This window comes from Podarcis filfolensis, assembly GCF_964270895.1.
Source record: "Podarcis filfolensis genome assembly, chromosome: 10".
Taxonomy (NCBI): domain Eukaryota; kingdom Metazoa; phylum Chordata; class Lepidosauria; order Squamata; family Lacertidae; genus Podarcis; species Podarcis filfolensis.
Genome location: NC_139612.1, coordinates 14,707,816 through 14,730,745, shown reverse-complemented (window position 1 = coordinate 14,730,745; position 22,930 = coordinate 14,707,816). Strand labels below are relative to the sequence as shown.

Below are 22,930 nucleotides of genomic sequence, written 5' to 3'. Positions count from 1 at the left end.
ATTAGGGCGCGGTCACAATTTCATAAACAATCTGACTTTTGGCAATTCACTCAAAAATGGTGCCCAGCTGTTGCAAATGTTCGCCTGAGAGGTTTTTCAGTCAAAACAGAAGGCGTTTTATCACGGGAAAAAATATCAGACCTCGACAACTTAACCGGCAGAAAAAGTTTTTTTTTAAAAAAAATCCCTAAGCCCCGTGGCCACAATTTCATCAAAAATCTGACTTTCGTCAATTCACTCAAAAATGGTGCCAAACGGTTGCAAATGCTACCCTGAGAGGTTTGGCGGGGGAAGCAGAAGGCTTTTTATCGCAGGACAGGAAATCAGCCATGGACAACTTAACCGGCAGAAAAATGGTGCCAAACGGTTGCAAATGCTCCCGTGAGAGGTTTGGTGGTCGAAACAGAAGGCTTTTTATCACAGGAAAAGAAATCAGCCATGGACAACTTAACCGGCAGAAAAATGGTGCCAAACGGTTGCAAATACTCATCTGAGAGGTTTGGTGTTCGAAACAGAAGGCTTTTTATAACAGGAAAAGAAATCAGCCATGGACAACTTAACCTGCAGAAAAATGGTGCCAAACGGTTGCAAATGCTCCCGTGAGAGGCTTGGTGGTCGAAACAGAAGGCTTTTTATCACAGGACATGAAATCAGCCCTCGACAACTTCATCCGTAGAAAAAGATTTCATCAAAAATCTGACTTTTGGCAATTCACTCAAAAATGGTACCAAACGGTTGCAAATGGTCCTCTAAGAGGTTTGGCGGTCGAAACAGAAGGCTTTTTATCACAGGACAGGAAATCAGCCCTCGACAACTTAACCGGCAGAAAAATATTTTTTTGAAAAAATCCCTAAGCCCCGGGGTCACAATTTCATCAAAAATCTGACTTTCGTCAATTCACTCAAAAATGGTGCCAAACAGTTGCAAATGCTACCCTGAGAGGTTTGGTGGTCGAAACAGAAGGCTTTTTATCACAGGAAAAGAAATCAGCCATAGACAACTTAACCGGCAGAAAAATGGTGCCAAATGGTTGCAAATGCTCCCGTGAGACGTTTTGCGGTCGAAACAGAAGGCCTTTTATCACAGGAAAAGAAATCAGCCCTCGACAACTCAACCGGGATAATTTTTTTTTGTTTTTGAAAAATCACTAAGCCCCGGGGTCACAATTAAATAAAAAATCTGACTTTCGGCAATTCACTCAAAAATAGTGCCAAACGGTTGCAAATACTCACCTGAGAGGTTTGGCGGGGGAAGCAGAAGGCTTTTTATCGCAGGACAGGAAATCAGCCATGGACAACTTAACCGGCAGAAAAATGGTGCCAAACGGTTGCAAATGCTCCCGTGAGAGGTTTGGTGGTCGAAAAAGAAGGCTTTTTATCACAGGAAAAGAAATCAGCCATGGACAACTTTACCTGCAGAAAAATGGTGCCAAACGGTTGCAAATGCTCCCGTGAGAGGCTTGGTGGTCGAAACAGAAGGCTTTTTATCACAGGACATGAAATCAGCCCTCGACAACTTCATCCGTAGAAAAAGATTTCATCAAAAATCTGACTTTTGGCAATTCACTCAAAAATGGTACCAAACGGTTGCAAATGGTCCTCTGAGAGGTTTGGCGGTCGAAACAGAAGGCTTTTTATCACAGGACAGGAAATCAGCCCTCGACAACTTAACCGGGACAAAAAGATTTTTTTGAAAAAATCCCTAAGCCCCGGGGTCACAATTTCATCAAAAATCTGACTTTCGGCATTTCACTCAAAAATAGTGCAAAACGGTTCAAATGCTCCCGTGAGAGGTTTGGCGGTCGAAATAGAAAGCTTTTTATCACAGGAAAAGAAATCAGCCCTTGACAACTTAACCGGCAGAAAAATATTTTTTTGAAAAAATCCCTAAGCCCCGGGGTCACAATTTCATCAAAAATCTGACTTTTGGCAATTCACTCAAAACTGGTACCAAACGGTTGCAAATGGTCCTCTGAGAGGTTTGGCGGCCGAAACAGAAGGCTTTTTATAACAGGACAGGAAAGCAGCCCTCGACAACTTAACCAGGAGAAACAGATTTTTTTGAAAAAATTGCTAATGCTCCCCTGAGAGGTTGTCCACCGCCTGTGCACCGTCCCTCAGACCATGTGGTGTAAGAAAAAAATGAACAAATTCCTATGCCCCACAAGTAACCCAGAGATGCATTTTAAATAAATGCACACATAAAGTAGGAGTAACGTAGGTGTAAACTAGGTGTAAACTAGGAGTAAAGTAGGAGTAAAGTAGGAGTAAAGTAGGTGTAAACTAGGAGTAAAGTAGGTGTAAACTAGGAGTAAAGTAGGTGTAAACTAGAAGTAAAGTAGGTGTAAAGTAGGTGTAAACTAGAAGTAAAGTAGGTGTAATCTAGGTGTAAAGTAGGAGTAAAGTAGTTGTAAACTAGGAGTAAAGTAGGAGTAAAGTAGTAGTAAAGTAGGAGTAAAGTAGGTGTAAACTAGGAGTAAACTAGGAGTAAAGTAGGAGTAAAGTAGTAGTAAAGTAGGAGTAAAGTAGGTGTAAACTAGGAGTAAAGTAGGTGTAAAGTAGGTGTGAACTAGGAGTAAAGTAGGTGTAAAGTAGGTGTAAAGTAGGTGTAAAGTAGGTGTAAAGTAGGTTTGAACTAGGATTAAAGTAGGTGTGAACTAGGAGTAAACTAGGTGTAAAGGAGGAGTAAACTAGGTGTAAACTAGGAGTAAGGCAGGAGTAAATTAGCCAATCACATGCAGCCCATTGTGTAAATAATGCATATAAAGCAGATACTTTGAGGGAACATCCATTCCTCCTCACCACTATGAGCTGAATAAAGAGCATGAAATCCACTCTCGACTCTGAGTATATTTCATTCTCAAACCCTCCAACACTTCTCTGATGAAAAAAGGGATGTCCTATTCAATAATAAATAAATAATAATAATAGTTTTATTATTTATACCCCACCCATCTGACTGGGTCGTGCCAGCCATGCTCAGCAGCTTGCAGGATAAAATAATATACAATAAAACATGAAACTTTTTTTAACTATATGCCTACTATATGGAAGTTAACAACTGGACAACAGAAATGGATTGTACACACTCTAATGGTAGCTGAGAGGCTGCTATTGATAAACTGGAAGAGTAAAGAGATGATCTCCTTTAATCGGTGGATTGATAATATGGTAAAACTTGCAACCTGTGAACGGACTGCTTACAAACATAGACTGCTTGGATAAATACGACAGTATTTCGAATGAATTTATACAAAATGTAGTTGACTAATTTATATTAGGGCGCGGTCACAATTTCATAAACAATCTGACTTTTGGCAATTCACTCAAAAATGGTGCCCAGCTGTTGCAAATGTTCGCCTGAGAGGTTTTTCAGTCAAAACAGAAGGCGTTTTATCACGGGAAAAAATATCAGACCTCGACAACTTAACCGGCAGAAAAAGTTTTTCTTAAAAAAAAATCCCTAAGCCCCGTGGCCACAATTTCATCAAAAATCTGACTTTCGTCAATTCACTCAAAAATGGTGCCAAACGGTTGCAAATGCTACCCTGAGAGGTTTGGTGGTCGAAACAGAAGGCTTTTTATCACAGGAAAAGAAATCAGCCATGGACAACTTAACCGGCAGAAAAATGGTGCCAAATGGTTGCAAATGCTCCCGTGAGACGTTTTGCGGTCGAAACAGAAGGCCTTTTATCACAGGAAAAGAAATCAGCCCTCGACAACTGAACCGGGATAATTTTTTTTTGTTTTTGAAAAATCACTAAGCCCCGGGGTCACAATTAAATAAAAAATCTGACTTTCGGCAATTCACTCAAAAATAGTGCCAAACGGTTGCAAATACTCACCTGAGAGGTTTGGCGGGGGAAGCAGAAGGCTTTTTATCGCAGGACAGGAAATCAGCCATGGACAACTTAACCGGCAGAAAAATGGTGCCAAACGGTTGCAAATGCTCCCGTGAGAGGTTTGGTGGTCGAAACAGAAGGCTTTTTATCACAGGAAAAGAAATCAGCCATGGACAACTTAACCTGCAGAAAAATGGTGCCAAACGGTTGCAAATGCTCCCGTGAGAGGCTTGGTGGTCGAAACAGAAGACTTTTTATCACAGGACATGAAATCAGCCCTCGACAACTTCATCCGTAGAAAAAGATTTCATCAAAAATCTGACTTTTGGCAATTCACTCAAAAATGGTACCAAACGGTTGCAAATGGTCCTCTAAGAGGTTTGGCGGTCGAAACAGAAGGCTTTTTATCACAGGACAGGAAATCAGCCCTCGACAACTTAACCGGCAGAAAAATATTTTTTTGAAAAAATCCCTAAGCCCCGGGGTCACAATTTCATCAAAAATCTGACTTTCGGCAATTCACTCAAAAATGGTACCAAACGGTTGCAAATGGTCTTCTGAGAGGTTTGGCGGTCGAAACAGAAGGCTTTTTATCACAGGACAGGAAAGCAGCCCTCGACAACTTAACCAGGAGAAAAAGATTTTTTTGAAAAAATTGCTAATGCTCCCCTGAGAAGTTGTCCACCGCCTGTGCACCGTCCCTCAGACCATGTGGTGTAAGAAAAAAATGAACAAATTCCTATGCCCCACAAGTAACCCAGAGATGCATTTTAAATAAATGCACACATAAAGTAGGTGTAAACTAGGAGTAAAGTAGGTGTAAACTAGGAGTAAAGTAGGAGTAAAGTAGTTGTAAACTAGGAGTAAAGTATGTGTAAAGTAGGTGTAAACTAGGAGTAAAGTAGGTGTAAACTAGGAGTAAAGTAGGTGTAAACTAGGAGTAAAGTAGGAGTAAAGTAGTTGTAAACTAGGAGTAAAGTAGGAGTAAAGTAGGTGTAAACTAGGAGTAAAGTAGGAGTAAAGTAGTTGTAAAGTAGGAGTAAACTAGGAGTAAAGTAGGTGTAAAGTAGGTGTGAACTAGGAGTAAACTAGGTGTAAAGAAGGTGTAAAGTAGGTGTGAACTAGGAGTAAAGTTGGTGTAAAGTAGGTGTAAACGAGTAGTAAACTAGGTGTAAACTAGGAGTAAGGCAGAAGTAAATTAGCCAATCACATGCAGCCCATTGGGTAAATAATGTATATAAAGCAGATACTTTGAGGGAACATCCATTCCTCCTCACCACTATGAGCTGAATAAAGAGCATGAAATCCACTCTCGACTCTGAGTATATTTCATTCTCAAACTCTCCAACTCTTCTCTGATGAAAAAAGGGATGTCCTATTCAATAATAAATAAATAATAATAATAGTTTTATTATTTATACCCCACCCATCTGACTGGGTCGTGCCAGCCGCGCTCAGCAGCTTGCAGGATAAAATAATATACAATAAAACATGAAACTTCTTTTAACTATATGCCTACTATATGGAAGTTAACAACTGGACAACAGAAATGGATTGTACACACTCTAATGGTAGCTGAGAGGCTGATATTGATAAACTGGAAGAGTAAAGAGATGATCTCCTTTAATCGGTGGATTGATAATATGGTAAAACTTGCAACCTGTGAACGGACTGCTTACAAACATAGACTGCTTGGATAAATACGACAGTATTTCGAATGAATTTATACAAAATGTAGTTGACTAATATATATTAGGGCGCGGTCACAATTTCATCAACAATCTGACTTTTGGCAATTCACTCAAAAATCGTGCCCAGCTGTTGAAAATGTTCGCCTGAGAGGTTTTTCAGTCAGAACAGAAGGATTTTTATCGCAGGACAGGAAATCAGCCCTCGACAACTTCATCCGTAGAAAAAGATTTCATCAAAAATCTGACTTTCGGCAATTCACTCCAAATGGTGCCAAACGGTTGCAAATGCTCCCCTGAGAGGTTTGGCCGTCGAAACAGATGGCTTTATATCACCGTACAAGAAATCAGCCATGGACAACTTAACCGGCAAAAAAAGATTTTCATCAAAAATTTGATGATTTTCATCAAAAATCTGACTTTCGGCAAGTCACTCAAAAATGGTGCCACACGGTTGCAAATGCTCCCGTGAGAGGTTTGGCGGTCGAAACAGAAGGCTTTTTATCACAGGAAAAGAAATCAGCCCTCGACAACTTAACCGGCAGAAAAAGATTTTTTTGTAAAAATCACTAAACCCTGGCATCAGAATTTCATCAAAAATCTGACTTTCGGCATTTCACTCAAAAATAGTGCAAAACGGTTCAAATGCTCCCGTGAAAGGATTGCCGGTCGAAATAGAATGCTTTTTATCATAGGAAAAGAAATGAGCCCTCGACAACTTAACCGGCAGAAAAATGGTTCCAAAAGGTTGCAAATGCTCCAATGAGACGTTTGGCAGTTGAAACAGAAGGCTTTTTATCGCAGAGCAATAAATCACCCACGGACAACTTAACCAGCAGAAAAATGGTGCCAAACGGTTGAAAATGCTCCCCTTAGAGGTTTGGCGGTCGAAACAGAAGGCTTTATATCACAGAGCAAGAAATAAGCCATGAACAATTAACTGGCAGAAAAATGGTGCCAAAAGGTTGCAAATGCTCCCCTGAGAGGTTTCGTGGTCGAAACAGATGGCTTTTTATCAGGGGAAAAGAAATCAGCCCAAGACAACTTAACCGGCAGAAAAATGGTGCCAAACGGTTGCAAATGCTACCGTGAGACGTTTTGCGGTCGAAACAGAAGGCTTTTTATCACAGGAAAAGAAATCAGCCCTTGACAACTTAACCGGCAGAAAAAGATTTTTTGAAAAAAATCCCTAAGCCCCGGGGTCACAATTTCATCAAAAATCTGACTTTCGGTAATTCACTCAAAAATGGTGCCACACGGTTGCAAATGCTCCCCTGAGAGGTTTGGCGGTCGAAACAGAAGGCTTTTTATCACGGGAAAAGAAATCAGCCCTCGACAACTCAACCAGGATAATTTTTTTTTGTTTTTGAAAAATCACTAAGCCCCGGGGTCACAATTTCATCAAAAATCTGACTTTCGGCAATTCACTTAAAAATAGTGCCAAACGCTTGCAAACGCTCACCTGAGAAGTTTGGCGGGGGAAACAGAAGGCTTTTTATCGCAGGACAGGAAATCAGCCCTCGAAAACTTCATCCGTAAAAAAAGATTTCATCAAGAGTAAACTAGGTGTAAAGTGGGTGCAAAGTAGGTGTAAAGTAGGTGTAAACTAGGAGTAAACTAGGAGTAAAGTTGGTGTAAACTAGGAGTAAAGTAGGAGTAAACTAGGTGTAAAGTAGGTGCAAACTAGGTGTAAAGTAGGTGCAAAGTAGGAGTAGACTAGGTGTAAAATAGGTGTAAAGTAGGTGTGAACTAGGAGTAAACTAGGTGTAAAGGAGGAGTAAACTAGGTGTAAACTAGGAGTAAGGCAGGAGTAAATTAGCCAATCACATGCAGCCCATTGTGTAAATAATGTATATAAAGCAGATACTTTGAGGGAACATCCATTCCTCCTCACCACTATGAGCTGAATAAAGAGCATGAAATCCACTCTCGACTCTGAGTATATTTCATTCTCAAACCCTCCAACACTTCTCTAATGAAAAAAGGGATGTCCTATTCAATAATAAATAAATAATAATAATAGTTTTATGATTTATACCCCACCCATCTGACTGGGTCGTGCCAGCCACGCTCAGCAGCTTGCAGGATAAAATAATGTACAATAAAACATGAAACTTTTTTAAACTATATGCCTACTATATGGAAGTTAACAACTGGACAACAGAAATGGATTGTACACACTCTAATGGTAGCTGAGAGGCTGATATTGATAAACTGCAAGAGTAAAGAGATGATTTCCTTTAATCGGTGGATTGATAATATGGTAAAACTTGCAACCTGTGAACGGACTGCTTACAAACATAGACTCCTTGGATAAATACGACAGTATTTCGAATGAATTTATACAACATGTAGTTGACTAATTTATATTAGGGCGCGGTCACAATTTCATCAACAATCTGACTTTTGGCAATTCACTCAAAAATGGTGCCCAGCTGTTGCAAATGTTCGCCTGAGAGGTTTTTCAGTCAAAACAGAAGGCTTTTTATCACAGGAAAAGAAATCAGCCCTCGACAACTTCATCCGTAGAAAAAGATTTCATCAAAAATCTGACTTTCGGCAATTCACTCCAAATGGTGCCAAACGGTTGCAAATGCTCCCCTGAGAGGTTTGGCCATCGAAACAGATGGCTTTATATCACAGTACAAGAAATCAGCCATGGACAACTTAACCGGCAGAAAAAGATTTTTTTGAAAAAATCCCTAAGCCCCCGGGTCACAATTTCATCAAAAATCTGACTTTTGGCATTTCACTCAAAAATGGTGTCAAACGGTTGCAAATGCTCCCCTGAGAGGTTTGGCGTTCGAAACAGAAGGCTTTTTATCTCGGGAAATAAATCAGCCCTCGACAACTAAACCGGCAGAAAAAGATTTTTTTGAAAAAATCCCTAAGCCCCGGGGTCACAATTTCATCAAAAATCTGACTTTCGGCAATTTACTCAAAAATGGTGCCAAACGGTTGCAAATGCTCCCCTGAAAGGTTTGGCGGTCGAAACAGAAGACTTTTAATCACGGGAAATAAATCAGGCCTCGACAACTTAACCGGCAGAAAAAGATTTTTTTCAAAAAATCCCTAAGCCCCGGTTTCACAATTTCATCAAAAATCTAACTTCCGGCAATTGACTCAAAAATGTTTCCAAATGGTTGCAAATGCTCCCGTGAGAGGTTTCGTGGTCGAAACAGAAGGCTTTTTATCACGGGAAAAGAAATCAGCCCTCGACAACTTAACCGGCAGAAAAAGATTTTTTTGAAAAAATCCCTAAGCACCGGGGTCACAATTTCAGCAAAAATCTGACTTTCGGCAATTCACTCAAAAATGGTGCAAAACGGTTGCAAATGCTCTCCTTAGAGGTTTGATGGTCGAAATAGAAGGCTTTTTATCACGGGAAAGAAATCAGCCCTCGACAACTTAACTGGCATAAAAAGATTTTTATCAAAAAATCCCTAAGCCCCGGGGTCACAGTTTCATCAAAAACCTGACTTTCAGGCATTTCACTCAAAAATGGTGCCAAACGGTTGCAAATGCTCCCCTGAGAGGTTTGGCGGTCGAATCAGAAGGCTTTTAATCAAGGGAAAGGAAATCAGCCCTCGACAACTTAACCGGCAGATAAAGATTTTTTTGAAAAAATCCCTAAGCCCCGGGGTCACAATTTCATCAAAAACCTGACTTTTGGCATTTCACTCAAAAATGGTGCAAAACGGTTGCAAATGCTCCCCTGAGAGGTTTGGCCGTCGAAAAAGAAGGCTTTATATCACAGATCAAGAAATCAACCATGGATAACTGAACCGGCAGAAAAATGGAGCCAAACAGTTGCAAATGCTCCCCTGAGAGGTTTGGTGATCGAAACAGAAGGCTTTTTATCAGGGGAAAAGAAATCAGCTCTCAACAACTTAACTGGCAGGAAAAAAAGATTTTTTTGAAAAAATCCCTAAGCCCCGGGGTCACAATTTCATCAAAAACCTGACTTTCGGCATTTCACTCAAAAATGGGGCAAAACGGTTGCAAATGCTCCCCTGAGGGGTTTGGCGTTCGAAACACAAGGCTTTTTATCTCGGGAAATAAATCAGCCCTCGACAATTTAACCGGTAGAAAAAGATTTTTTTCAAAAAATCCCTAAGCCACAAAGAAATCGGCCCAAGACAACTTAACCGGCAGAAAAAGATTTTTTTGAAAAAATCCCTAAGCTCCGGGGTCACAATTTCATCAAAAATCTAACTTTCGGCAATTGACTCAAAAATGGTGCCAAACGGTTGCAAATGCTCCCCTGAAAGGTTTGGTGGTTGAAACAGAAGGCTTTTTATCACAGAAAAAGAAATCAGCCCTCGACAACTCAACCAGGATAATTTTTTTTTGTTTTTGAAAAATCACTAAGCCCGGGGTCACAATTTCATCAAAAATCTGACTTTCGGCAATTCACTCAAAATAGTGCCAAACGGTTGCAAACGCTCACCTGAGAAGTTTGGCGGGGGAAACAGAAGGCTTTTTATCGCAGGACAGGAAATCAGCCCTCGAAAACTTCATCCGTAAAAAAAGATTTCATCAAGAGTAAACTAGGTGTAAAGTGGGTGCAAAGTAGGTGTAAAGTAGGTGTAAACTAGGAGTAAACTAGGAGTAAAGTTGGTGTAAACTAGGAGTAAAGTAGGAGTAAACTAGGTGTAAAGTAGGTGCAAACTAGGTGTAAAGTAGGTGCAAAGTAGGAGTAGACTAGGTGTAAAATAGGTGTAAAGTAGGTGTGAACTAGGAGTAAACTAGGTGTAAAGGAGGAGTAAACTAGGTGTAAACTAGGAGTAAGGCAGGAGTAAATTAGCCAATCACATGCAGCCCACTGTGTAAATAATGTATATAAAGCAGATACTTTGAGGGAACATCCATTCCTCCTCACCACTATGAGCTGAATAAAGAGCATGAAATCCACTCTCGACTCTGAGTATATTTCATTCTCAAACCCTCCAACACTTCTCTGATGAAAAAAGGGATGTCCTATTCAATAATAAATAAATAATAATAATAGTTTTATGATTTATACCCCACCCATCTAACTGGGTCGTGCCAGCCACGCTCAGCAGCTTGCAGGATAAAATAATATACAATAAAACATGAAACTTTTTTTAACTATATGCCTACTATATGGAAGTTAACAACTGGACAACAGAAATGGATTGTACACACTTGAATGGTAGCTGAGAGGCTGATATTGATAAACTGCAAGAGCAAATGCTCCCCTGAGAGGTTTGGCGGTCGAAACAGAAGGCTTTTTATCACGGGAAAAGAAATCAGGCCAAGACAACTTAACCGGCAGAAAAAGATTTTTTTGAAAAAATCCCTAAGCCCCGGGGTCACAATTTCATCAAAAATCTGACTTTTGGCATTTCACTCAAAACTGGTGCGAAACGGTTGCAAATGCTCCCCTGAGAGTTTCGGCCCTCCAAATAGAAGGCTTTTTATCACGGGAAAAGAAATCGGCCCAAGACAACTTAACCGGCAGAAAAAGATTTTTTTGAAAAAATCCCTAAGCTCCGGGGTCACAATTTCATCAAAAATCTAACTTTCGGCAATTGACTCAAAAATAGTGCCAAACGGTTGCAAATGCTCCCCTGAAAGGTTTGGCGGTCGAAACAGAAGGCTTTTTGTCACAGGAAAAGAAATCAGCCCTCGACAACTTAACCGGCAGAAAAAGATTTTTTACAAAAAATCCCTGAGCCCCGGGGTCACAATTTCATCAAAAATCTAACTTTCGGCAATTGACTCAAAAATAGTGCCAAACGGTTGCAAATGCTCCCCTGAAAGGTTTGGCGGTCGAAACAGAAGGCTTTTTGTCACAGGAAAAGAAATCAGCCCTCGATAACTTAACCGGCAGAAAAAGATTTTTTACAAAAAATCCCTGAGCCCCGGGGTCACAATTTCATCAAAAATCTGACTTTCGGCATTTCACTCAAAAATGGTGCAAAACGGTTGCAAATGCTCTCCTGAGAGGTTTGGTGGTCGAAATAGAAGGCTTTTTATCACGGGAAATAAATCAGCCCTCGACAACTTAACCGGCAGAAAAAGATTTTTTTGAAAAAATCCCTAAGCCCCGGGGTCACAATTTCATCAAAAATCTGACTTACGGCAATTTACTCAAAAATGGTGCCAAACGGTTGCAAATACTCCCCTGAAAGGTTTGGCGGTCGAAACAGAAGACTTTTTGTCACAGGAAAAGAAATCAGCCCTCGACAACTTAACTGGCAGAAAAAGATTTTTTTGAAAAAATCCCTAAGCCCCGGGGTCACAATTTCATCAAAAATCTGACTTTCGGCAATTCACTCAAAAATGTTGCCAGACGTTTCAAATGCTCCCCTGAAAGCTTTGGCGGTCGAAACAGAAGGCTTATTATCACAAGAAAAGAAATCAGCCCTCGACAACTTAACCGGCAGAAAAATATTTTTTGAAAAAATCCCTAAGCCCCGGGGTCACAATTTCATCAAAAATCTGACTTTCGGCAATTCACTCAAAAATGTTGCCAGACGGTTGCCAATGCTCCCCTGAAAGCTCTGGCGGTCGAAACAGAAGGCTTATTATCACAAGAAAAGAAATCAGCCCTCGACAACATAACCGGCAGAAAAAGATTTTTTTGAAAAAATCCCTAAGCCCCGGGGTCACAATTTCATCAAAAATCTGACTTTTGGCAATTCATTGAAAAATGTTGCCAGACGTTTGCAAATGCTCCCCTGAAAGCTTTGGTGATCGAAACAGAAGGCTTATTATCACAAGAAAACAAATCAGCCCTCGACAACATAACCGGCAGAAAAATATTTTTTGAAAAAATCCCTCAGCCCCGGGGTCACAATTTCATCAAAAATCTGACTTTCGGCAATTCACTCAGAAATGTTGCCAGACGGTTGCAAATGCTCCCCTGAAAGTTTTGGCGGTCGAAACAGAAGGCTTTTTATCACAAGAAAAGAAATCAGCCCTCAACAACTTAACCGGCTGAAAAATATTTTTTGAAAAAATCCCTCAGCCCCGGGGTCACAATTTCATCAAAAACCTGACTTTCGGAATTTCACTCAAAAATGGTGCCAAACGGTTGCAAATGCTCCCCTGAGAGGTTTGGCGGTCGAATCAGAAGGCTTTTAATCAAGGGAAAGGAAATCAGCCCTCGACAACTTAACCGGCAGATAAAGATTTTTTTGAAAAAATCCCTAAGCCCCGGGGTCACAATTTCATCAAAAACCTGACTTTCGGCATTTAACTCAAAAATGGTGCCAAACGGTTGCAAATGCTCCCCTGAGAGGTTTGGCGTTCGAAACACAAGGCTTTTTATCTCGGGAAATAAATCAGCCCTCGACAATTTAACCGGTAGAAAAAGATTTTTTTGAAAAAATCCCTAAGCCCCGGGGTCACAATTTCATCAAAAATCTGACTTTCGGCAACTCACTCAAAAATGTTGCCAGACGTTTGCAAATGCTCCGCTGAAAGCTTTGGCGGTCGAAACAGAAGGCTTATTATCACAAGAAAAGAAATCAGCCCTCGACAACTTAACGGGCAGAAAAATATTCTTTGAAAAAATCCCTCAGCCCCGGGGTCACAAATTCATCAAAAATCTGACTTTCGGCCATTCACTCAGAAATGTTGCCAGACGGTTGCAAATGCTGCCCTGAAAGTTTTGGCGGTCGAAACAGAAGGCTTATTATCACAAGAAAAGAAATCAGCCCTCGACAACTTAACCGGCTGAAAAATATTTTTTGAAAAAATCCCTAAGCCCCGGGGTCACAATTTCATCAAAAATCTGACATTCGGCAATTCACTCAAAAATGTTGCCAGACGGTTGCCAATGCTCCCCTGAAATCTCTGGCGGTCGAAACAGAAGGCTTATTATCACAAGAAAAGAAATCAGCCCTCGACAACTTAACCGGCAGAAAAAGATTTTTTTGAAAAAATCCCTAAGCCCCGGGGTCACAATTTCATCAAAAATCTGACTTTTGGCAATTCACTCAAAAATGTTGCCAGACGTTTGCAAATGCTCCACTGAAAGCTTTGTCGGTCGAAACAGAAGGCTTATTATCACAAGAAAAGAAATCAGCCCTCGACAACTTAACCGGCAGAAAATTTTTTTTTGAAAAAATCCCTAAGCCCCGGGGTCACAATTTCATCAAAAATCTGACTTTCGGCAATTCACGCAAAAATGTTGCCAGACGTTTGCAAATGCTCCCCTGAAAGCTTTGGCGGTCGAAACAGAAGGCTTATTATCACAAGAAAAGAAATCAGCCCTCGACAACTTAACTGCCAGAAAAAGATTTTTTTGAAAAAATCCCTAAGCCCCGGGGTCACAATTTCATCAAAATCTGACTTTCGGCAATTCACTCAAAAATGTTGCCAGACGTTTCAAATGCTCCCCTGAAAGCTTTGGCGGTCGAAACAGAACGCTTATTATCACAAGAAAAGAAATCAGCCCTCGACAACTTAACCGGCAGAAAAATATTTTTTGAAAAAATCCCTAAGCCCCGGGGTCACAATTTCATTAAAAATCTGACTTTTGGCAATTCACTCAAAAATGTTGCCAGACGGTTGCCAATGCTCCCCTGAAAGCTCTGGCGGTCGAAACAGAAGGCTTATTATCACAAGAAAAGAAATCAGCCCTCGACAACATAACCGGCAGAAAAAGATTTTTTTGAAAAAATCCCTAAGCCCCGGGGTCACAATTTCATCAAAAATCTGACTTTTGGCAATTCATTCAAAAATGTTGCCAGACGTTTGCAAATGCTCCCCTGAAAGCTTTGGCGGTCGAAACAGAAGGCTTACTATCACAAGAAAAGAAATCAGCCCTCGACAACTTAACCGGCAGAAAAATATTTTTTGAAAAAATCCCTCAGCCCCGGGGTCACAATTTCATCAAAAATCTGACTTTCGGCAATTCACTCAGAAATGTTGCCAGACGGTTGCAAATGCTCCCCTGAAAGTTTTGGCGGTCGAAACAGAAGGCTTATTATCACAAGAAAAGAAATCAGCCCTCAACAACTTAACCGGCTGAAAAATATTTTTTGAAAAAATCCCTAAGCCCCGGGGTCACAATTTCATCAAAAATCTGACTTTCGGCAATTCACGCAAAAATGTTGCCAGACGGTTGCCAATGCTCCCCTGAAAGCTCTGGCGGTCGAAACAGAAGGCTTATTATCACAAGAAAAGAAATCAGCCCTCGACAACTTAACCGGCAGAAAAATTTTTTTTTGAAAAAATCCCTAAGCCCCGGGGTCACAATTTAATCAAAAATCTGACTTTTGGCAATTCACTCAGAAATGTTGCCAGACGGTTGCAAATGCTCCCCTGAAAGCTTTGGCGGTCGAAACAGAAGGCTTATTATCACAAGAAAAGAAATCAGCCCTCGACAACTTAACCGGCAGAAAAATATTTTTTGAAAAAATCCCTAAGCCCCGGGGTCACAATTTCATCAAAAATCTGACTTTCGGCAATTCACTCAAAAATGTTGCCAGACGGTTGCCAATGCTCCCCTGAAAGCTCTGGCGGTCGAAACAGAAGGCTTATTATCACAAGAAAAGAAATCAGCCCTCGACAACTTAACCGGCAGAAAAAGATTTTTTTGAAAAAATCCCTAAGCCCCGGGGTCACAATTTCATTAAAAATCTGACTTTTTGCAATTCACTCAAAAATGTTGCCAGACGTTTGCAAATGCTCCCCTGAAAGCTTTGGCGGTCAAAACAGAAGGCTTATTATCACAAGAAAAGAAATCAGCCCTCAACAACTTAACCGGCTGAAAAATATTTTTTGAAAAAATCCCTAAGCCCCGGGGTCACAATTTCATCAAAAATCTGACATTCGGCAATTCACTCAAAAATGTTGCCAGACGGTTGCCAATGCTCCCCTGAAATCTCTGGCGGTCGAAACAGAAGGCTTATTATCACAAGAAAAGAAATCAGCCCTCGACAACTTAACCGGCAGAAAAAGATTTTTTTGAAAAAATCCCTAAGCCCCGGGGTCACAATTTCATCAAAAATCTGACTTTTGGCAATTCACTCAAAAATGTTGCCAGACGTTTGCAAATGCTCCCCTGAAAGCTTTGGCGGTCGAAACAGAAGGCTTATTATCACAAGAAAAGAAATCAGCCCTCGACAACTTAACCGGCAGAAAATTTTTTTTTGAAAAAATCCCTAAGCCCCGGGGTCACAATTTCATCAAAAATCTGACTTTCGGCAATTCACGCAAAAATGTTGCCAGACGGTTGCCAATGCTCCCCTGAAAGCTTTGGCGGTCGAAACAGAAGGCTTATTATCACAAGAAAAGAAATCAGCCCTCGACAACTTAACCGGCAGAAATTTTTTTTTTGAAAAAATCCCTAAGCCCCGGGGTCACAATTTCATCAAAAATCTGACTTTCGGCAATTCACGCAAAAATGTTGCCAGACGGTTGCCAATGCTCCCCTGAAAGCTCTGGCGGTCGAAACAGAAGGCTTATTATCACAAGAAAAGAAATCAGCCCTCGACAACTTAACCGGCAGAAAAATTTTTTTTTGAAAAAATCCCTAAGCCCCGGGGTCACAATTTCATCAAAAATCTGACTTTTGGCAATTCACTCAGAAATGTTGCCAGACGGTTGCAAATGCTCCCCTGAAAGCTTTGGCGGTCGAAACAGAAGGCTTATTATCACAAGAAAAGAAATCAGCCCTCGACAACTTAACCGGCAGAAAAATATTTTTTGAAAAAATCCCTAAGCCCCGGGGTCACAATTTCATCAAAAATCTGACTTTCGGCAATTCACTCAAAAATGTTGCCAGACGGTTGCCAATGCTCCCCTGAAAGCTCTGGCGGTCGAAACAGAAGGCTTATTATCACAAGAAAAGAAATCAGCCCTTGACAACTTAACCGGCAGAAAAAGATTTTTTTGAAAAAATCCCTAAGCCCCGGGGTCACAATTTCATCAAAAATCTGACTTTTGGCAATTCACTCAAAAATGTTGCCAGACGTTTGCAAATGCTCCCCTGAAAGCTTTGGCGGTCGAAACAGAAGGCTTATTATCACAAGAAAAGAAATCAGCCCTCGACAACTTAACCGGCAGAAAAAATTTTTTTGAAAAAATCCCTAAGCCCCGGGGTCACAATTTCATCAAAAATCTGACTTTCGGCAATTCACTCAAAAATGTTGCCAGACGGTTGCCAATGCTCCCCTGAAAGCTCTGGCGGTCGAAACAGAAGGCTTATTATCACAAGAAAAGAAATCAGCCCTCGACAACTTAACCGGCAGAAAAAGATTTTTTTGAAAAAATCCCTAAGCCCCGGGGTCACAATTTCATCAAAAATCTGACTTTTGGCAATTCACTCAAAAATGTTGCCAGACGTTTGCAAATGCTCCCCTGAAAGCTTTGGCGGTCGAAACAGAAGGCTTATTATCACAAGAAAAGAAATCAGCCCTCGACAACTTAACCGGCAGAAAATTTTTTTTTGAAAAAATCCCTAAGCCCCGGGGTCACAATTTCATCAAAAATCTGACTTTCGGCAATTCACGCAAAAATGTTGCCAGACGGTTGCCAATGCTCCCCTGAAAGCTTTGGCGGTCGAAACAGAAGGCTTATTATCACAAGAAAAGAAATCAGCCCTCGACAACTTAACCGGCAGAATTTTTTTTTTTGAAAAAATCCCTAAGCCCCGGGGTCACAATTTCATCAAAAATCTGACTTTCGGCAATTCACGCAAAAATGTTGCCAGACGGTTGCCAATGCTCCCCTGAAAGCTCTGGCGGTCGAAACAGAAGGCTTATTATCACAAGAAAAGAAATCAGCCCTCGACAACTTAACCGGCAGAAAAAAATTTTTTTGAAAAAATCCCTAAGCCCCGGGGTCACAATTTCATCAAAAATCTGACTTTTGGCAATTCACTCAGAAATGTTGCCAGACGGTTGCAAATGCTCCCCTGAAAGCTTTGGCGGTCGAAACAGAAGGCTTATTATCACAAGAAAAGAAATCAGCCCTCGACAACTTAACCGGCAGAAAAATATTTTTTGAAAAAATCCCTAAGCCCCGGGGTCACAATTTCATCAAAAATCTGACTTTCGGCAATTCACTCAAAAATGTTGCCAGACGGTTGCCAATGCTCCCCTGAAAGCTCTGGCGGTCGAAACAGAAGGCTTATTATCACAAGAAAAGAAATCAGCCCTTGACAACTTAACCGGCAGAAAAAGATTTTTTTAAAAAAATCCCTAAGCCCCGGGGTCACAATTTCATCAAAAATCTGACTTTTGGCAATTCACTCAAAAATGTTGCCAGACGTTTGCAAATGCTCCCCTGAAAGCTTTGGCGGTCGAAACAGAAGGCTTATTATCACAAGAAAAGAAATCAGCCCTCGACAACTTAACCGGCAGAAAAATATTTTTTGAAAAAATCCCTAAGCCCCGGGGTCACAATTTCATCAAAAATCTGACTTTCGGCAATTCACTCAAAAATGTTGCCAGACGGTTGCCAATGCTCCCCTGAAAGCTCTGGCGGTCGAAACAGAAGGCTTATTATCACAAGAAAAGAAATCAGCCCTCGACAACTTAACCGGCAGAAAAATATGTTTTGAAAAAATCCCTAAGCCCCGGGGTCACAATTTCATCAAAAATCTGACTTTCGGCAATTCACTCAAAAATGTTGCCAGACGGTTGCCAATGCTCCCCTGAAAGCTCTGGCGGTCGAAACAGAAGGCTTATTATCACAAGAAAAGAAATCAGCCCTCGACAACTTAACCGGCAGAAAAAGATTTTTTTGAAAAAATCCCTAAGCCCCGTGGTCACAATTTCATCAAAAATCTGACTTTTGGCAATTCACTCTAAAATGTTGCCAGACGTTTGCAAATGCTCCCCTGAAAGCTTTGGCGGTCGAAACAGAAGGCTTATTATCACAAGAAAAGAAATCAGCCCTCGACAACTTAACCGGCAGAAAAATATTATTTCAAAAAAACCCCTAAGCCCCGGGGTCACAATTTCATCAAAAATCTGTCTTTCGGCAATTCACTCAAAAATGTTGCCAGACGGTTGCCAATGCTCCCCTGAAAGCTCTGGCGGTCGAAACAGAAGGCTTATTATCACAAGAAAAGAAATCAGCCCTCGACAACTTAACCGGCAGAAAAAGATTTTTTTGAAAAAATCCCTAAGCCCCGGGTTCACAATTTCATCAAAAATCTGACTTTCGGCAATTCACTCAAAAATGTTGCCAGACGGTTGCCAATGCTCCCCTGAAAGCTCTGGCGGTCGAAACAGAAGGCTTATTATCACAAGAAAAGAAATCAGCCCTCGACAACTTAACCGGCAAAAAAATATTTTTGGAAAAATCCCTAAGCCCCGGGGTCACAATTTCATCAAAAATCTGACTTTCGGCAATTCACTCAGAAATGTTGCCAGACGGTTGCAAATGCTCCCCTGAAAGCTTTGGCGGTCGAAACAGAAGGCTTATTATCACAAGAAAAGAAATCAGCCCTCGACAACTTAACCGGCACAAAAAGATTTTTTTGAAAAAATCCCTAAGCCCCGGGGTCACAATTTCATCAAAAATCTGACTTTTGGCAATTCACTCAAAAATGTTGCCAGACGTTTGCAAATGCTCCCCTGAAAGCTTTGGCGGTCGAAACAGAAGGCTTATTATCACAAGAAAAGAAATCAGCCCTCGACAACTTAACTGGCAGAAAAAGATTTTTTTGAAAAAATCCCTAAGCCCCGGGGTCACAATTTCATCAAAAATCTGACTTTCGGCAATTCACTCAAAAATGTTGCCAGACGTTTGCAAATGCTCCCCTGAAAGCTTTGGCGGTCGAAACAGAAGGCTTATTATCACAAGAAAAGAAATCAGCCCTCGACAACTTAACCGGCAGAAAAATATTTTTTGAAAAAATCCCTAAGCCCCGGGGTCACAATTTCATCAAAAATCTGACTTTCGGCAATTCACTCAAAAATGTTGCCAGACGGTTGCCAATGCTCCCCTGAAAGCTCTGGCGGTCGAAACAGAAGGCTTATTATCACAAGAAAAGAAATCAGCCCTCGACAACTTAACCGGCAGAAAAAGATTTTTTTGAAAAAATCCCTAAGCCCCGGGGTCACAATTTCATGAAAAATCTGACTTTCGGCAATTCACTCAAAAATGTTGCCAGACGGTTGCCAATGGTCCCCTGAAAGCTCTGGCGGTCGAAACAGAAGGCTGATTATCACAAGAAAAGAAATCAGCCCTCGACAACTTAACCGGCAGAAAAAGATTTTTTTGAAAAAATCCCTAAGCCCCGGGGTCACAATTTCATCAAAAATCTGACTTTTGGCAATTCACTCAAAAATGTTGCCAGACGTTTGCAAATGCTCCCCTGAAAGCTTTGGCGGTCGAAACAGAAGGCTTATTATCACAAGAAAAGAAATCAGCCCTCGACAACTTAACCGGCAGAAAAAGATTTTTTTGAAAAAATCCCTAAGCCCCGGGGTCACAATTTCATCAAAAATCTGACTTTCGGCAATTCACTCAAAAATGTTGCCAGACGGTTGCCAATGCTCCCCTGAAAGCTCTGGCGGTCGAAACAGAAGGCTTATTATCACAAGAAAAGAATTCAGCCCTCGACAACTTAACCGGCAGAAAAATATTATTGGAAAAATCCCTAAGCCCCGGGGTCACAATTTCATCAAAAATCTGACTTTTGGCAATTCACTCAGAAATGTTGCCAGACGTTTGCAAATGCTCCCCTGAAAGGTTTGGCGGTCGAAACAGAAGGCTTATTATCACAAGAAAAGAAATCAGCCCTCGACAACTTAACTGGCAGAAAAATATTTTTTGAAAAAATCCCTAAGCCCCGGGGTCACAATTTCATCAAAAATCTGACTTTCGGCAATTCACGCAAAAATGTTGCCAGACGGTTGCCAATGCTCCCCTGAAAGCTCTGGCGGTCGAAACAGAAGGCTTATTATCACAAGAAAAGAAATCAGCCCTCGACAACTTAACCGGTAGAAAAAGATTTTTTTGAAAAAATCCCTAAGCCCCGGGGTCACAATTTCATCAAAAATCTGACTTTCGGCAATTCACTCAGAAATGTTGCCAGACGTTTGCAAATGCTCCCCTGAAAGCTTTGGCGGTCGAAACAGAAGGCTTATTATCACAAGAAAAGAAATCAGCCCTCGACAACTTAACTGGCAGAAAAAGATTTTTTTGAAAAAATCCCTAAGCCCCGGGGTCACAATTTCATCAAAAATCTGACTTTCGGCAATTCACTCAAAAATGTTGCCAGACGTTTGCAAATGCTCCCCTGAAAGCTTTGGCGGTCGAAACAGAAGGCTTATTATCACAAGAAAAGAAATCAGCCCTCGACAACTTAACCGGCAGAAAAATATTTTTTGAAAAAATCCCTAAGCCCCGGGGTCACAATTTCATCAAAAATCTGACTTTCGGCAATTCACTCAAAAATGTTGCCAGACGGTTGCCAATGGTCCCCTGAAAGCTCTGGCGGTCGAAGCAGAAGGCTTATTATCACAAGAAAAGAAATCAGCCCTCGACAACTTAACCGGCAGAAAAAGATTTTTTTGAAAAAATCCCTAAGCCCCGGGGTCACAATTTCATCAAAAATCTGACTTTCGGCAATTCACTCAAAAATGTTGCCAGACGGTTGCCAATGCTCCCCTGAAAGCTCTGGCGGTCGAAACAGAAGGCTTATTATCACAAGAAAAGAAATCAGCCCTTGACAACTTAACCGGCAAAAAAATATTTTTGGAAAAATCCCTAAGCCCCGGGGTCACAATTTCATCAAAAATCTGACTTTTGGCAATTCACTCAGAAATGTTGCCAGACGTTTGCAAATGCTCCCCTGAAAGGTTTGGCGGTCGAAACAGAAGGCTTATTATCACAAGAAAAGAAATCAGCCCTCGACAACTTAACTGGCAGAAAAATATTTTTTGAAAAAATCCCTAAGCCCCGGGGTCACAATTTCATCAAAAATCTGACTTTCGGCAATTCACTCAAAAATGTTGCCAGACGGTTGCCAATGCTCCCCTGAAAGCTCTGGCGGTCGAAACAGAAGGCTTATTATCACAAGAAAAGAAATCAGCCCTCGACAACATAACCGGCAGAAAAAGATTTTTTTGAAAAAATCCCTAAGCCCCGGGGTCACAATTTCATGAAAAATCTGACTTTTGGCAATTCACTCAGAAATGTTGCCAGACGTTTGCAAATGCTCCCCTGAAAGCTTTGGCGGTCGAAACAGAAGGCTTATTATCACAAGAAAAGAAATCAGCCCTCGACAACTTAACCGGCAGAAAAATATTTTTTGAAAAAATCCCTAAGCCCCGGGGTCACAATTTCATCAAAAATCTGACTTTTGGCAATTCACTCAAAAATGTTGCCAGACGTTTGCAAATGCTCCCCTGAAAGCTTTGGCGGTCGAAACAGAAGGCTTATTATCACAAGAAAAGAAATCAGCCCTCGACAACTTAACCGGCAGAAAAAGATTTTTTTGAAAAAATCCCTAAGCCCCGGGTTCACAATTTCATCAAAAATCTGACTTTCGGCAATTCACTCAGAAATGTTGCCAGACGGTTGCCAATGCTCCCCTGAAAGCTCTGGCGGTCGAAACAGAAGGCTTATTATCACAAGAAAAGAAATCAGCCCTCGACAACTTAACCGGCAAAAAAATATTTTTGGAAAAATCCCTAAGCCCCGGGGTCACAATTTCATCAAAAATCTGACTTTTGGCAATTCACTCAGAAATGTTGCCAGACGTTTGCAAATGCTCCCCTGAAAGGTTTGGCGGTCGAAACAGAAGGCTTATTATCACAAGAAAAGAAATCAGCCCTCGACAACTTAACTGGCAGAAAAATATTTTTTGAAAAAATCCCTAAGCCCCGGGGTCACAATTTCATCAAAAATCTGACTTTCGGCAATTCACTCAAAAATGTTGCCAGACGGTTGCCAATGCTCCCCTGAAAGCTCTGGCGGTCGAAACAGAAGGCTTATTATCACAAGAAAAGAAATCAGCCCTCGACAACATAACCGGCAGAAAAAGATTTTTTTGAAAAAATCCCTAAGCCCCGGGGTCACAATTTCATCAAAAATCTGACTTTTGGCAATTCACTCAGAAATGTTGCCAGACGTTTGCAAATGCTCCCCTGAAAGCTTTGGCGGTCGAAACAGAAGGCTTATTATCACAAGAAAAGAAATCAGCCCTCGACAACTTAACTGGCAGAAAAAGATTTTTTTGAAAAAATCCCTAAGCCCCGGGGTCACAATTTCATCAAAAATCTGACTTTCGGCAATTCACTCAAAAATGTTGCCAGACGGTTGCCAATGCTCCCCTGAAAGCTCTGGCGGTTGAAACAGAAGGCTTATTATCACAAGAAAAGAAATCAGCCCTCGACAACTTAACCGGCAGAAAAAGATTTTTTTGAAAAAATCCCTAAGCCCCGGGGTCACAATTTCATGA

At 41.1% G+C, this 22,930-nt stretch overlaps 1 long non-coding RNA gene across 4 annotated transcripts in view; it reads right to left on the bottom strand.

Moving 5' to 3' along the window:
* Positions 1 to 22,930, bottom strand: part of LOC310744249 — a 604,604-nt gene that overhangs the window by 380,371 nt on the left and 201,303 nt on the right. The window lies entirely within an intron of this gene.